Raw genomic sequence first — 16,644 nt, 5'->3', positions numbered from 1 at the left:
TCTTAGTGTTGTGATCCCATGACGTGAGAAAATTGCGCTAAAACACTCACTGAGTTTTTATTACTTGTTTTTTTGTAACTGCTTAAGTGGAAGTGGAATATTTTTCTTGTAGGGAGGTGGTTGTCATTTGCTTTAGAAATTACACTTTTTCTCCTGTGTTTGAGTTAGAGAGGAAGTCAGGGAAGTATCTCTGTTTTTTTTTTCCTTTTCTTTTGATAGGTAAATTACTTAACCTTAGTTAGAGGAAAGGTTAATGGATAAGGCATCAGCCTTGTGTTGGTGTTGGGAAGGTTACTTTGGAAATAAGTTACAGATTGCAACCCTATTTAAAATGTAATAAGTATTGTAACTATTTCAATTACTTTATTAAAATTAAAGGAACTGATAACATTTGCTTACTTTTTATTTCTTTTCTAAATTTCTAACGAATGTTTTCAACTGAATGTTTTCATTTTCAAACATTTAAACCAGGCAGGGTTAACCTTACACCGTGTCCTAACCAGGCGCAATGCAGTAAGATATTATATATATATATATATATATATATATATATATATATATATATATATATATATATATATATATATATATATATATATATATATATATATGTATATATGTGTGTGTCCTGTGGTAAAATTACATTACTCCATTTACCCTTTAACAGTTAATCCCGTCCGAATAGTGCTTTATACATATACATAAATAAATCCAATTAGATGATCATAAAGATGGATGTCATGAGTGGTTGCTGGCATACAGATAAGGAAGATGTAGTATCCAATTCAAAGGTTTATTTAACTAGAGATCCAACAGACAGGCGAACAGATAGCAACACACTCAAACAGAACTGACCATATATACAGGTGTAAAATGTTGGTGACTGATGAGTGCACTGAACGTAATTAGTGTTGTGACAAAAAATGAGTGAGGAAGGCAGGGGATGACAAAACATAACGAGTCCATGTGGTGTGAGAGTGTGACAGTGGCATTTTAGAAATTCAATAATGAATCTCTATCATACTCTTTCTCTCTTTATATCTTTGCTGATCAAGCTCATAAATCTCCAGCTAACATGCCTGCTAGGTGGGCGAAAGCAGGAGCAGAGGGGTTGCCATGACGACTAACTCTGATTCATTACTGTACTGCATTAAGGGGCCGTGGAAGAGAATGAGTGAACAAGGTACAGGGAGAGGAAGAGAGATAGATAGGAAAGGGGTTATCCTTGGTGGTACTCCGATTTGTGGGTCCCACTGGCCTGCATCCCAAAAACGCTTAGCACATCAAATGTGCTATAGAGCTGTTAAAAAAAAAAAAAAAAAAAAAAACGTGTGAATGAATGAGATGATGTGCATCAGTATGTGTTTCTGTGTATACATCTTGTACAGGATGCCCCATTTCTTGGTTTACTAAATGTCTCTGCTTCATAAACCTAATCATGTGAATGAATGAATATGCATGTATACAGATGCATATTACAGTAACTGTGTGTGTAGACACAACCACATATGAATGATATGTGCTCATGTCCATACATACACAGCTAATCATCTCTGATTGCAGATTTTATTAATAGGACGCAACACTTGTGCAGCATCTTAACCAGCATGGAACCACAAATGTTCCCTAGACAGCTCAAAAGCCAGCAGTTCTGTATGCAATAAACTTGGTACAAAATCACCACAAGAACAAACTCAAAAAGAAAAGAAAAAAAACATAAACATAAAAAATAATAATTATTTCACAAGTCAAAAAAACAAACAAACAAACAAACAAAACAAAACAATAATTTGAGGCTTGGCCCCAATATGTCAAAAGTTGCATTATAATACATGGTAGGATCAAATCAAATGAACATTACATAGTTTTAATGTAACAGACATAGAGCCTGCAGCCTTTAGCGTCCTTGCCCGCCTCCCATGCCGGAGTCCCCGGATTGAATCCCGCTCAGAGCATATCGAGTAGCCCTGCGTACATCTAGTTGGGCAATGATTTCTGTAAAGAAGAAAAAGCGATGGGTTCAAATGAATGCCAGACAGGTAAGCAAGGAGAGGGTGCAGGCTGTGTGGTCTGTGGTCTCTGATTATTTTTTCTTATTTAGTCCTCACAACTAATGAAGGAAGGCACTGCGTGAGCTATAGGAGAGATGTTTAAAGAGGAGCCAATAGTAGACAAAGGTAGCTTAGGCCTATGCCTATAATGTTTGAGTAGTATTGCTACTTTGCACACTTGGCTGCCTTTCAAAGTTTGACAGAGCATCCCGTAGGTAGGGTTTCATAGTACACCTGAAGTCTGTATTTGTCCCCACTTTTACTCAGCAATGTGTAGAAACATCTCAAAGATGATCCACATAAACGGGATGCAAATGAAATAAATTTCAAATGTAATCGCAAAGGGTCTGAATACTTATGTCAATGTTTTTTTTTTATAGTTTGTTTTTTACAAATTTGCAAAACTATCACAAATCTGGTTTCTGCTTTGTTATTATGTGGTATGTGTGTATTTGTGTGTTTAGGAATTTTTGTTTATCTTTTTAGAAAATATAATATATTTAATGGCTAATCTTAGAAAGATTTAAGTGAAAGTGTTATATACTGTAGGACTGTTATATGATCAATCATGGTTCTTTGATCAATCATGGACTGTAAACTACAGTCATTATTCTAAAGGTCAATGCTGTCTGCTCTTCACTGTAAATCATGGAGCGTCAGTAGAAAGAGATTTGAGGAATGTGGGGGACTCTATCTGGGTGGTTCTCTGTAAATGCTCAATTTTGTCCATATCAATGTCTATTTATAATAACTGGTCCTTTAAAGGTCCTTTCACATGATTTGTATTCATATTTCCCAATGCATGGAACTGTGAGGAAATTAACCAGTGTTGCCTATGGCGGTGCATTGCATGCAGATCAACACAATGGTCACAGTTCAAATCATTTTAACTTAGACCACTTTTACCACTGACCTTCCAAAGTGCAGCCATGTGATTACTAACCCATCTGCATTAATTAATCACATACCGTCGGGTTGGAAATCAAAATAAGATGGTGCATACTGGGAGTATCCCGAGAGATGTTGAATGACAAAATATCCTTATATAATGTATACACAAGACATTTGAGTGCATAGTATAAGTGTATAATATGTCGTTTGGGACACAAGTCTAACGTTAGGTGTGCTTAATTGAGTCTTTGACTGGCCTTACAGATCAATGAGTTTTGCCACTTGCAGTCATGGGAGGAGTTGATAACGGAGCCGTCAAGTTGGATACTTTCTGCTTAGTGACATTTGAGCAGTGTCATTTGCTACCCTTTTCACAATTACATCAGTAAACATCCACCTTTCCACTAAACAGTGTATCTTCTGTACTACCTTCGCACCAGAGTCTTCTTAAGATAATGCTCAACAACAACTCAAAATGAGAAAGGTAAAGTTAGTACTAAAAATGTTGGTTACAATCTTTGGTAACGTTATTGATTATTTCTAATTTACCATTCTGTAAATCCCTTAGATTGTTGGAAAGGTAAACTAGCTAGCAACAGGCTTGTTTGAGATTGGGAGGGAAGGATTATTGGCCAGCACTCGTGCCAGTGCACATATCATCAGAGAAGAGATGTCATTGTTTTGGCTGAAGATTACAAGGGCACATGAATTAAAAGAAATTCCAAGGATAAATCATTTATAATAGATTTAATTGTGACTTTAAATTAAAACAGAGCAAATGTGTGTAGAATATAAAATATGAAGGCAGATTAGTGCCATCTGGTGAATAGAAATAAAGAAAATCCTATGTAAGACCATTAGATGCCTGTATATGTCATGATTCCTGTCTCGTGTGGACTTTTTATGTTAATTCCTGTTCTGTGCCATGTTTTGTAGTCCTTTGTAGTTTTTCTTGTTGATTAGTTCCTGATTGTTCCCAGGTGTGTCTTTTGCCAATCTCCCCCTTTGTTGGACGTATGTTTGGTGATGCTCATTCTGTTATTTGTTCTCTGGTCGCCGTGGCTTTGTTATGTTTATTTTGTCATTACACTATAAAACTGCATTTAGATCCAGCTCTTCTTTTGTTTTTTGAGTTCACCCAGCGTTACATTATAGCCTATATATAAATATTTATATATGATCTGTCAGAATACTCGATTCTGATGGGCTGGAATGTGTGCGTTCAACAGGCTTGTGCACAATTCAGAATTGAATTGAGAATGACTCCTTAATTCCAATTCAATTCTTGAATTTGAATTGAATTTGAATTGATGTCAAAAACAGAATCTAGAATTACAATTCGAATTTGAATTAAAAGAAGCAGAATTGCAATTCAATAAAAATTCAAAGAAATTCATATACATATTTTATGTGAAGTGTTTAACAATTAAGCTTTACAGTATATGTCAGATATGATTGTATTATAAATGATATTAGTTTGAACTACTTGTACAGATTACATTACATTAAAAGGATATGTTTTCCCCCAGCAATGAATGTTAAAAGCTCTAGTCACAGAACAAATAATTACGTTTGATTTTTTGTAATTGTAATTTTGTGGAACATGATGGAACATGACTCCATTTCCCAGAATGCTTTACTTTACCCAAGTATTTAAAATGGTTGCTAAACAATTTGAGGTGGACATTTGTTTGAAAGCACAATTTGATGGGCAACACTGGACTTTTTAAGTTTCAGAAGTCCCTTACAACTTCACTCTGCACCTGTTGAGAGAATCTTTAGTGTTGCAGGAAAGATATTCAGACCAGAAGGGTGCAGACTCAATGAAAAAACATTTGAGGAGCTATTGAGAATTAGATGCAACAGTGTTGCTCAGTAATTTTTTGCATTGGAATAAATGCTAACTGCATTTACAACAACTTTGTGTTTGTGTGATTACTTTGAAATGAAAGTTACATTGGAACAAAACTAATTAAAAAACACTGAGGGGGTAATTTATTTCAAGAATTTGATCAATATCTATTTTAGAACAAAATGTATGCAGGGTTGAGAAGTAGCCTAAATAGTTACGTGAAATGAAATTCTAATGTAAATGAAAATGAAATAAAAAATTAATGTAATTGTATTTAGTTGTATAACTGAGATAAAATGTTTCATTCAAATCGTTACTAATCAACTTAAAACGAAATTGCTTTGCATTGATAAAGTTATCCAAATAAAGTAATCCAAACCACATTTATAATGGGTAACTATTAACAGTAAGCAATAACATTTCCAAAGTAATCTTCCTAACACTGAATGCATGCGAGACTCAACACATTCTTTCTATTGTGTGACTGTGTGGAATTTCTTTGAATTGCCATGAATTTAATTCCACTTCATGTCATTCCAATTCAAATTCAATTCAACGTCCTGTGGGGCGGAGTAAATTCAATTCAAATTCAAATTCATGAATTGAATGGAGGCCAATTCTGAAATTCTGAATTTTGCACAAGCCTGGCGTTCAAACTGTCTTTGTCTCCACATCGTGGATTAAAATCATGTAATATGTGATTATTTAGTTGCGTTTGAGATTTGAGCTGTGATATGGCATTTCATATGAAAATGTGTTAAATTGCTAACTTTGAGAAATCAAGACGCATAACAATGACTACTGGAAATAGTTACTTTTATGGATGTTCACTCTTTCAACCAACACTATACATTATAATACATTATTTAATTCTTTACCTTCCAAGTTTAAAAAATATATATTTTATGGTCTGTCTAAATACTCGATTCTGATTGGCTGGAAGGTGTGCAATAAAACCGTTTAATGCATAGATAGTTCCAAGTCAGTTTAATCACCATTCTATATTAATGCACTGCTTTTATTGAAGCACATGCACGTCACTTGCACACGGACATCAAGCACCACCACCGCCACCCAAGTCTATACGACCTAGTTGATACCACTCAATATCCCAGTAAGTTTTAATAACTAAGGGAAAGGCTTTGCTTCCATTTCAGTTGAAATCCTAAGCGTTTGCACAGACAATACAAATGGCGCAAACGAAGGATAGTTATAAAATCTGGCAAAGATATTTGTCGATGACCAGCCAGCTGCCAGACAAATGTCTTAAATAGACTTTCCGCTCACTCATCCCCAAGAGGATGCCATGCCTCTAATGAGCTCACAGCCTGCTCAGGCATTCCCTGCCCTGTGACGTATAAGACAGGGCTAATGTCACTAAATATTAAGGTCAAATCCCAAATAGGTATAGTAGAGCTGCAAGGGGGGATTCAGACTTCTCGCACCCTCATAAACTTTATGACCAGGTCATGGTTTCCCGCAGAACAATATGTGCCCACTTCAAATGTTCTGTGTCAGTCGATGCACTAAAACCTTGGTTCAGCGACACAATGTACAGCCAAGGAGTGATGACTGGTCTAGTTATCAGGAGGAAAGCTGTCACTATGGACTATGGCTTGCATTGGTAGGGAATCTGTCTCTATTCCCCAAAATTAGATGGTCTGTGTAGCAATGTTTAAAGCTCAGGGATGAAGGAGACGGGAACCGGCGAACTAAACTTTAATATCAAAATAAACAAACACAAAATGAAAGTAAAGCTGCAGCCCCTCACAGATGACTGTCACATATAAAATAATAAAAACACAACATAAATGTCCAAGGCCTGGTCCTCCATCCTCTCTCGTCCTTCACTGTCGTCACTCCTTCTTTTATCCTCCTGGAGCTCCTCTGTGAGAAACTCCGTTCCAATGGCTCTCGCCCCCCGTCAATCTTGCTATATACCCCCATTACCCCACGCGAGACTGCGCTCTACTCACCCGGCCCCCAGTCACGGCAGCTGGAAAAGGAGATGGAAGGATGAGTAGAGACAGAGACGAGAGAGGGGAGAGAGGAAAAGAAAAATTACTCTCCGGTTCCCAAAATGCACTGCCGCTCGGTCCTCAACCAGCCAGGAGAACTTCTTCGTAATGCCTGGCGGTGGCACTGGATACCCCAGGTGGACGGCCCTCTTCTCCCCCCGTCCCCTGATGGCCGGCAACGGCTTGTAATAAAACACAACATAAACCATGCCTTGTCCTCTCTCATCCTTCACTGTCGTTGCTCCTCCTTTTATCCTCCCAGAGTTCCTCCGTGAGAAACTCGAGACTGGTTTGGACTCGTTCCATTCCCATGGCTCTCGGCCCCGCCCTGCTTGCCACATGAATGTAGCCATTTTAATAACAGACAAATAACAAATTATTTTTTGGGAGCGTTCAGGGATGTGTAGATTGTTGCGACACGTAACTTCAAATTCATTTAATGGAAATCTATATGTTTTTTTAAAGGGGAGGTGCATATCCTTAGCCTTACCCTGGAGTTGCTTCACCCTCCGCCTACGGTAATATGCATAAATGTTCCACAGTTGGCAAATGTTTCACCTATGCAAAGAGATAAACACCGTTCTGTGGTGTCATTGTTTAAACACTAATATAATGTAATGAGTACCTCACAAATACATTAGGACCTGGTTTCATAGACAAGGCTTAGTTTAAGCCAGGATTAGGCCTTAGTTCAATTAGGACATTTAGGTAGCTTTTATACACATGCCTTAGACTAGAGAAAAACATTACCGGTGTGCATCTTGAGACAAAACAATGGCACTGACATATTTTAAGATATGTCAGTGCAAGTTGCTTTCAGTTAAAACAGCTCAAACTTGCATTTATAGGCTTAAGCTTTGTCTGTGAAACTGGCCATATGAATAAAAATAAATAAAGATGATAAATTACCATGCTGTCACACACTGGAGTATACTTGGTATTTAAGGGTGTAGTTTTGTTTTCGTTTGATTCGGGATTAGACTCTGGCTCAATCACGTCTGAATTTCACTGGTTGCCATTTTTCAACATTGGAAGTTTTCAAAACAATTTCACACGTGTAATGGCGGGGACATTGAAAAATATTTTAATATGCAAAACTGTTACTCAATCTTAGCAGTGGCCTTTACTTGAATGCGGCACACCTATGAAAACTATGAAGTGTTTCAAAAAGAGGGTCAAAAACAGCACTTTAGGCCTACTTCTAAATTAGGATGTTTTTTGGTGTAAAAAACAAACAAACAAATTTGCTAATATTACCTCAGAGAACATTATAACATTTAAAAAATGCAGTGTATGACCATTTTAAACATGTGAAATAATTATAAAAATATTAATAATAACAATAATACTCTTCAATTCATTATTTTATTAAGCAAATTCATAAGGTGCAATTCTTAATTAAAAAAACTAAGAATGCATTTTTATGATTTTACAACATGTGAACAGACATATTTCTCACTCTGGTGAAAATTTACTGCAGAGCTTTCACTTTTCTTAAAGTTTTCTTAAACTAAAGTTAAGCTGCACGTTGTTACTAGTGTTATTATTTTTTTATTTAATTTAATACTTAATGTAATTCATGGGGTTATTAATTAATAATTCCACAAATGAGATGTACATTTCAGACTTTTCACTGAAACATAAAGACTAATTGAGTGAAAACATTCAATTTAAATTCAGTGTTGCTATGTAAATTGCTATCTTGCTAAATTAATTTAGCATAGAATGAATTTATCTTTCATATATATATATATATATTTTTTTTTACTAGGATTCTGCTTTTTCTGTCACCAGCTATTCAATTATTTAACTATACTGCCAAAAACTATTTAAAATAAAATAGCTGATTTTTGGTATTTAACGTTAATAACACTTTTTAAATTATGCAAATATTAATATGAATTATATCAAAAGTAATTTATATACATTATGTAAAATTGTAGCCAGCAGGGCTAAACAAAATGTAAAATTATCGTAAGATGGCCTCTTTAAATAATTTTATCTAACAAAATGTTCCTTAACACATTGGCTGATGCATCATAATTCTGCACATGCATATTGTTCTTAAGGGGGGCATCCTCCCCCATCTTACCACACCTCAGACAGAACACAACAGATAGATTTTTTTTTTTTTTAAATGCTCGTCAGTGTCCGTCATCTCTCATCCCCTACTTCACACATCAGCATCACATATCATCCCTGTTTTCCCACAGGACCATGAGGTTGTCAGGACAACCAGTGTGATTCTGATTCCAAGCAGCTAAGATAAGACTCCGCCTCAAGACAGCAGCTGCTGCAGCCATCCGCCAATCAGAGGTGAGCAAGAGGGAAAAAGATGACATCATAGACAAATTAGGGCAAGTTGCAGCAGGCCTTTGTTTGGTGTAACTGCCCGCAGATTAATCATGGGTAGGCTGGGGTAAAGAGGCGACTTGCCTTGGTGTGCACTCAAGTGAACAATTCTTCAATGATCTATTAATTAGCCTGAAAAGGAGGTTAAAATTTCATTGGGTATTTATTTTATTAATAATTGTTGTATCTTTAGCCAGCTTGTGATTTTCTCTAAATGTTTTAGAAATCTGTCAGAAGTTATTTTTGATTATTTTACTCATTGACAAAAACATACACTTTGGTACAGTGTTGTTATTAGATGTAATACCTGTTTTTTGATAGCATGGTACCACACACTTATATTCATATACCGTGGTATTTGGTGCTCTGAATGAAACTGAGTGTGGATTTAAAATTTATTTTTTTTATTAATACTGATGTTTTTACTCTGAATGAAACTGAGTGTGGATAAAAAAAAGAATAAGATTAATACTGATATTTTTACTCTGAATGAAACTGAGTGTGGATTTTTTTTTTAAATGTTATTAATACTGATGTTTTTACTCTGAATGAAACTGAGTGTGGATTATTTAAAAAAAAAATTTTTTTTAAATGTTATTAATACCGATGTTTTTACTCTGATTGAAACTGTGTGGATTTAAAAAAATAATAATATTAATACTGATGTTTTTACTTTGAATGAAACTGAGTGTGGATTATTTTTTTTTTATTTTTTTTAAATGTTATTAATACCGATGTTTTTACTCTGAATGAAACTGAATGTGGATTTGTATTTAAATGTTATTAATAGGCCTACCGATGTTTTTACTCTGAATGATACTGAGTGTGGATTTTGTAAAAATTTTTATCAATACTGATGTTTTTACTCTGAATAAAACTGTTTTTTTTTTTTTTTTTTTTTTTTTTTTAAATCCCTACCTTGCTTCCACTCGTCTGTGAAACAGCAGATCCAGTCTTTCTGGCTTCCCCCCTCCCCCTCTCTCCTAGCAGCTGCCTTTATTAACATGCAGCCCCTTGGCCAATGAGGCTGCGAGGGCTTTGTGACATCACGGGCTAGGGAACAGTAGGCAGGCAGTGAAGCAGGCAGGCTGCCGACTAAAGCCAGTGAGTCCAGGTTTGGGGGTCAGGAACCGGTCTGACCACAGAATGGAGAGCCTGTGCGTATACTAGCTTTCAGGAAAATATGCTGTGGAGGATGTACATGGAAAACAGAAGGAGGCTTCCACGGATACAGCCAGGGAATGTCAAGACATGTTTCAGGTGAGTTGCTTCTCAAGGGCTCTTGTCTGCGATGACTCGAATACGGATGAGGGAGAGGGAGAGAGAGAAAGAGAAAGGGAGGGAGTGAAGGAGGGAGGGAGCGCTTTTGCTCGGCTCTTAGCATACGGCCTTTCTAAGGAGGAGATGAAAAAGAAGATGACGGAGGAAAGAGAGAGAAGCTGTGTTAATACATTGTGTCGAGGAGATCCAGTTGTATCCCGGGGTCTGTTGCTGCTGTCAGCTGCCCCTGCCCCTGCCCCTGCCCCATTCCAATGGCAGATGTATCTTTGTTGATGCCACAAATGAACATTGTGGGTGTGTGTAATCATAGAATAGCGGCAAATGTGGAAACAAAAAGCACTGCTATTTTTTGCCCCTGAAATTCAAAGCTGCGTTTGTTTTCTATGTGGATGTATCCATTCCAAATGATGAATCTTGTTCCTTGTTCCATTGGTGCTACAGCTGGGTAGATGCAGTAAAGGGTGGATAGATGGTTCAGTAGACAGACTGATGTCATTGGTGGTCGTATATGACCTTTTGTTAGACTGCACATGTCTGGATTTGGGTCTTTTATATAGAACGCTTCAGGATGATTGATTTTTTTTTTTTTTTACCTCTGCCAAGCCTGCGCAGATGCACAAGAGCGCACAAGAACACACACACACGCGCGCGCACGCATATGTTGTTTTCATGTTTTATGGTGACTTTCCATAGACATAATGATTTGTATACTGTACAAACTGTATATCACCTTACACTAACCTTAACCCTAAACCTTCAAAACTTTCTGCATTTTTAGAAAACATCACAGTATGATGTATAAGCTGTTTTCCTCATGGGGACCAAAACATGTCCCCACAAGGACAAGGGTTTGAGATCTTGCCATTTTTGTAGTGACATTTTGCCCCCATAATATAGGGTAACACTCACAGATACACATTTTAGGACTCAGTATACAGCCTATGCCCCTCTCCTTATAGATGTATTTTTTTAGATATAGTGTATCAGAAAGAAAGAGCAAGGACCAATGATCTGTGTAGCCTAGCTCTTTACTGGGTGGAGGATGGCATTGTGGGGGATTTCATTCATTAACATATGTGTCCTGTGGGATAGGGGTGTTATGTGTGTGAGTGGTGGAGTGTGTGATCATGTGTTGGGGCTTGTACACAAAGACCTGACAGCTACACTAATTATGTGGTAATTAGGGATGCGCTGCCATAGGAAATTTGGCCAATACTGATAAACCAAAAATTCATATTAGGTTATGGTTGATAACCATATGATGGCATATGATCTTTTTTTTTCTATTTCACACTAAAATTTTAAATTTTGTGAAACCACACATCAAAACATTATAACATAAAGTGGTTAAAATTAAGTTAAAATTCTTTTTGTAGAAAGGTTAGTTAAGTTTTAGCGCAACGTCAAAAAAGTGGGGGTAAAAGTGATTATGCATCAAAACATGCATGATAGAAAAGATGGATGGTCTGCCATAAATGACTGCTGATTAGATTGTAAATGTAGTTTTATCTGCTTCTAACATCAACTTAATCATACTTGATTAAATGCATATTTCTATTGACTGCTAATTAATAATTTAATATATTGTGTGCATCCCTATATCTAATTTACACCACACAACAACAGACAGTACACCTCTTCAGGGAAGAGGAAGAGCTCCTCTACAGAGAATGTAATGCTTTGGATTGTGCGGGGGTTTCCCTCTCATAACACTTCATTTGTTTGTCGGTTCATATGTGTTTCTGTGTGTTTCCTGTTATATGTATTCATCTGTTGAACTACAACCTAAGTCTGCGTTTCTCTTGTGCCGTTTTTATTTTATTTTTTTAACTGAAGTAGAAAGTATATAATGAGCAAAAGAAGCCAGGTCAGCACAACCATAATAACAAGAATCTGGGAGCCCTGTGTGTATCTTTAGATGAGGATGACATTAACGTTTAGAACCTAAACCATCATCTGATTCAATTGCTGTATACAGTCATTTGACATTCTCTTCCTAAATTGAGAATATCATCTGCAGTTTTTATTTTCAGGCACAGATATGAATAATCTTTTATCCATATTTGTTCATTCTGGGTTTTATATTTGTCAGTTGTGACAAATTTTTTTTTTTTTTTTTAATTTACATGATTTTTTTTTTTACTGTAATCAAAATTATGCCTGAAAAAAATAATTTATTTTCTCATAATTGCTTATTTATTTTGTTTTCAATTGCAACTTGTCACGGTGCTGATAAAAAAAAAAACATTTTAAAATATAAATACATTAAAAAAAGTTAATATATTTCACTTTTTGCCAACAATTACTGGCACACATTTAAGCAGTTTTTACTGTTTATATCCCTTTTAATTTTTCCAATATTGTAAGCCTGGCAGTCAGAGGCGCTGGTGATCTGGCCCTATTAGCCCAAGCCATAAGCTCTCCTGGACTGTCAGAGCACTGCATCACTCATTCACAGGCCCCTCAACTGATTAAAAATCCACAGCAAGGTCCTGATTAGATAGCTGTTGTTTTCATAGCATAGATTTTAAAATGTTTAAACATTGGTCAGAAATCAGGACGCGGTGTTGCTGGAGCCTAACCTAGCATCTCAGGCCGAGGGCAGGAAAACACCCATGGACACATGACTAACACACACAGACATACACACTAACCAACTAGCTCACATGCACCACCAATTCATACTACAGCCTTTTAAAATGAAATCTAAACCTGATGCAAACCACAGTCTTTGGTAGAATGACATTTTCTGAAATGCTTTTTCAATTCGTTTTTTTCAACCATCATATACTGAACTATATGGCTTTTGCTTTATTGTGCAGTGTTTATTTGTGATGCTGTATGTTTTAAAGTAAATTTGTCTTCTTCTGTGATTTAAGGTTTAAACTTTAGTGGAGCTCTTTATATTTCTATGTAACCCCATGGAGTGTGTATGTGTCTCTAGTAATGTAGCAAAGGTCAAGGTTTATTGGACTGGGGATTTTGTGGATAGATTGGCCGGTGGATACCGGAGGCAAATATTTGGAATGTGCAGAGTGAGTGATGGGGCTAAAGTATGTGTGTGTGTCAAATGTGAATATGTGTGTTGGGGGATTTTCCGAATAGGAGATTTTTTTTGGAGTACTACAGGCTAAGTGTTTCAGCAGCTTGTGAATGTGTGCGTTAGCATATATAAATCTGCCGTCTGTGAGAATTGGAATTGTGAATAAAAAGGATGTTGTTTGTCTTGTCATATATGCATCTGTGCATACATGTGTAGCCTATATAAAGAGTCTCACTTCTGCTTGGCTCCATTAAAGAAGCTTAGGGGTGGGCGATATATTTAATTATATATAAAGGCCTAATTTGATTTCATTTTCATTTTTTAAATTTTTTTTTTTAGCATAAATAACAAAGATGCAAAAAACAAACGATAGGACAAATACAATATACACTATCTTATTTTTTTTCTACCTAAATGCTGGGTTGAGGCTTTTGGGTCAATTTTTGGGGTAATTCTTTCCCCCAGTATTATTTAGTTTTTGTGTTACCCGGCTGTTGTGTTAACTGCTGGGTCTATCTCACTGAAGCCCCTTTCACACAGAGATTCCGGAAAATACACAGATTGATTCACACTGCCAGTGATTTTCCGGAATTTTCCGGATTTTCACACACATCCCGTAAAGACACGTGACGCTAGGATGTGACATGTAACGTATGCGTCGAAAACATGCTATTGCACAAATGTTGTGGCTCTTTTTTTTTTTTTTTTTTTTTTGGCTTCGGTCGTACTCTAACGCATCACGTACCGTTCCACAAAGCTGGCGAACGATCTCAGCTTCAGTGCGGATAGTAAGGAGCTCCCTGGTCTCTGCTTCATTCCAGTTTGCAGACATTTTTTCGTTCTTTCATTGTTGATGACGAACACAAACTTTCTTCTAAGAGCAACAGAGTCGCACGATAACTACGTCATTGCGATGGCACGTGTGTCGTCACTACGACACACCCCTTACTGCATTGGTCCTGGCTTTTGTTCATAAAGGGCGAGTTCCTGGACTGATTCCAATGTTCCTAGGTCCCCATCCCGGCATCAATCCCGGGACGTGTTTGCGTTCACACAGAAGGCACTCTAGCAATTTTACGCCATTTTCCCGGGATCAACGCGCTGTGTGATAGGGGCTTGACAGAAACAACACACCCCTCCCCCACCCCCCGACTTAACAACCCAGCAGCAGCGTTACTACAACTCAGCTGTTGAGTTACAGAGCACAGGCTTTTTGGGAAAGAGCAGGAGAGAGCAGTTCTCAGTGCTGCCAAAAATTGGTACAATTCATCTGTGAAATATAAGTCTCTGGACTATGCTTTGTTTTCATTGTGTTTTGTTCCTGTCTTGACCTAGTTACTATTCTGTGTCAGTTTCATTCAGTTCACCTGTTGTTCATTTATTTGCTCATTAGTTCCTCGTTTGTTCTTGTGTAGATATACTCCCTGTTTGGGTCAGTTATTTTTCCTGTCTCATTAATGTAAGTGGTTGTATTTTCCCTTTTCTCCTGTGTTTTCCCTGCGTGGATTTATTAAAAATTGTTATTCTGAATTGTCCTTTGTCTTCGCACACTTTGTAGGCCTACAGCCGCACGTGACAATAAGGTTTGTATACTTTTTATTTAATCTAAAAGCCTTTACTGTGTTGTAAATATTATTTTACGCAACACAACATATAGGGACGAGATATCAGATGTCAGGACAGAACATGTCAGTCATGATGTAAACGCCTTTTGCCTTGCATAAAATAAACTAATTTTATTTGTCATAATACAGAATCTAATTACTTTGGATGTTAAAAAATGTTCTCGGAACTCTGTACTGCATGTTTGCTTATGGGCAGGTTATGAGGAGTCAGGCTCCGATTTCGGCAAATCACTTGCACAGGAACTAGCACCATTTTAGTGGAAAAAGAATAACAGCAAATTAGGGCTGGGCGATATATCGCATGACATTGTTAGGAGCATCTCGTCAGTAAAGCCGGTTCCTAGATTAGTAGTAAATCGCCATTACCTGCTTTCAGATGGAGCGGCATTCACTACAAAGAGCCAAGTGTGTGCTGCAACCAGATTTCAAAATCGGTTAGGATTTTAAAACTCCTGTAGTGTGAGCCAGGCATTAGTTAACTGACAAGCTGAGCCATATCGCATTAATTATCGCAGGCGATACGTCCGCGATATTAATGCGATATGGCTCAGCTTGTCAGTTAACTACGGCTCTGTGTAGTAAATGCCGCTCCATCTGAAAGCAGGTGATGGCGATTTACTACTAATCAAGGAACCGACTTTACTGACGAGATGCGCATAACAATGTCATGCGATATATCGCCCAGCCCTACAGCAAATCGTTGATTGCACTTGAAATAAAATGTTACTTTTAACTGTTAATTGCTTATTTATAAAATGTTTGTTAAACAAGTTTAAATGTAGTCTATTTTGTATAGGCCTAAATGTATAAAATTTGCCAGTTAGAACTGTATTAATCCAAAGCAAAGGTTGTTTACTGTAATACATACAACATTTTAAAGGATTTAAGTTAATCTGGAAATATTAACCCATGTATAATAAAAAAAATAAAAAAAACCCAGTATTCATGTAAACTAGCGTTAATCAACCCATTACACTGGGTTAAATGAACAACCATCCATCCATTTTCCAAACCGCTTATCCTCTACAGGGTCGCGGGGATGCTGGAGTCTTTCCCAGCTCTTGGGCCACAGAAGGGGGACACCCTGGACAGATGGTCAGTCCATCACAGGGCACACACACACACACATATATATACACACACACATTCACACCTACAGACCATTTGGTCTGGATCATAGCGTGTCCAGATCACAGACGCTGCAGCAATACATACAAATTAAACTATTTAATTCATCTTTTAAAATGTCATCAAATTAAATTTAAACAATTCATTTTATTTGTTGGCATACAACACAGCAGCGGTTTATAGTTTAAATGAAAACATTTACAAAAAATTGTGATATAACTACATTTCTTTTTTTTAATAAACTGTTATTATTACTTGAGAAATACATTCTACAGTAATATATATCTGTCATAATTTTTTCAAATTAAAGCAAACTTTTACTTTGGTGGGTTGTAGTGAAGACCTTCAAGTATGTTTAACTGACAAATGTTTTATCAAATGAAATGGTGAATGCTTGTGAATT

At 36.8% G+C, this 16,644-nt stretch overlaps 1 protein-coding gene across 2 annotated transcripts in view; it reads left to right on the top strand.

Moving 5' to 3' along the window:
* The first annotated feature begins 10,203 nt into the window (after positions 1 to 10,203).
* The window catches only part of LOC307159386 (serine/threonine-protein kinase PAK 3), a 61,419-nt gene continuing 54,978 nt past the window's right edge, over positions 10,204 to 16,644 (top strand). For both annotated transcript variants that reach the window (XM_079872722.1, XM_079872721.1), the window contains exon 1: positions 10,204 to 10,424. The gene's annotated coding sequence lies outside the window, so the exon portion shown is untranslated. The remainder of the gene's footprint in view (positions 10,425 to 16,644) is intronic.

Source organism: Squalius cephalus (genome assembly GCF_949319135.1).
Source record: "Squalius cephalus genome assembly, chromosome: 5".
Classification (NCBI taxonomy): Eukaryota; Metazoa; Chordata; class Actinopteri; order Cypriniformes; family Leuciscidae; genus Squalius; species Squalius cephalus.
This window is presented reverse-complemented; position numbering and strand designations above follow the sequence as displayed.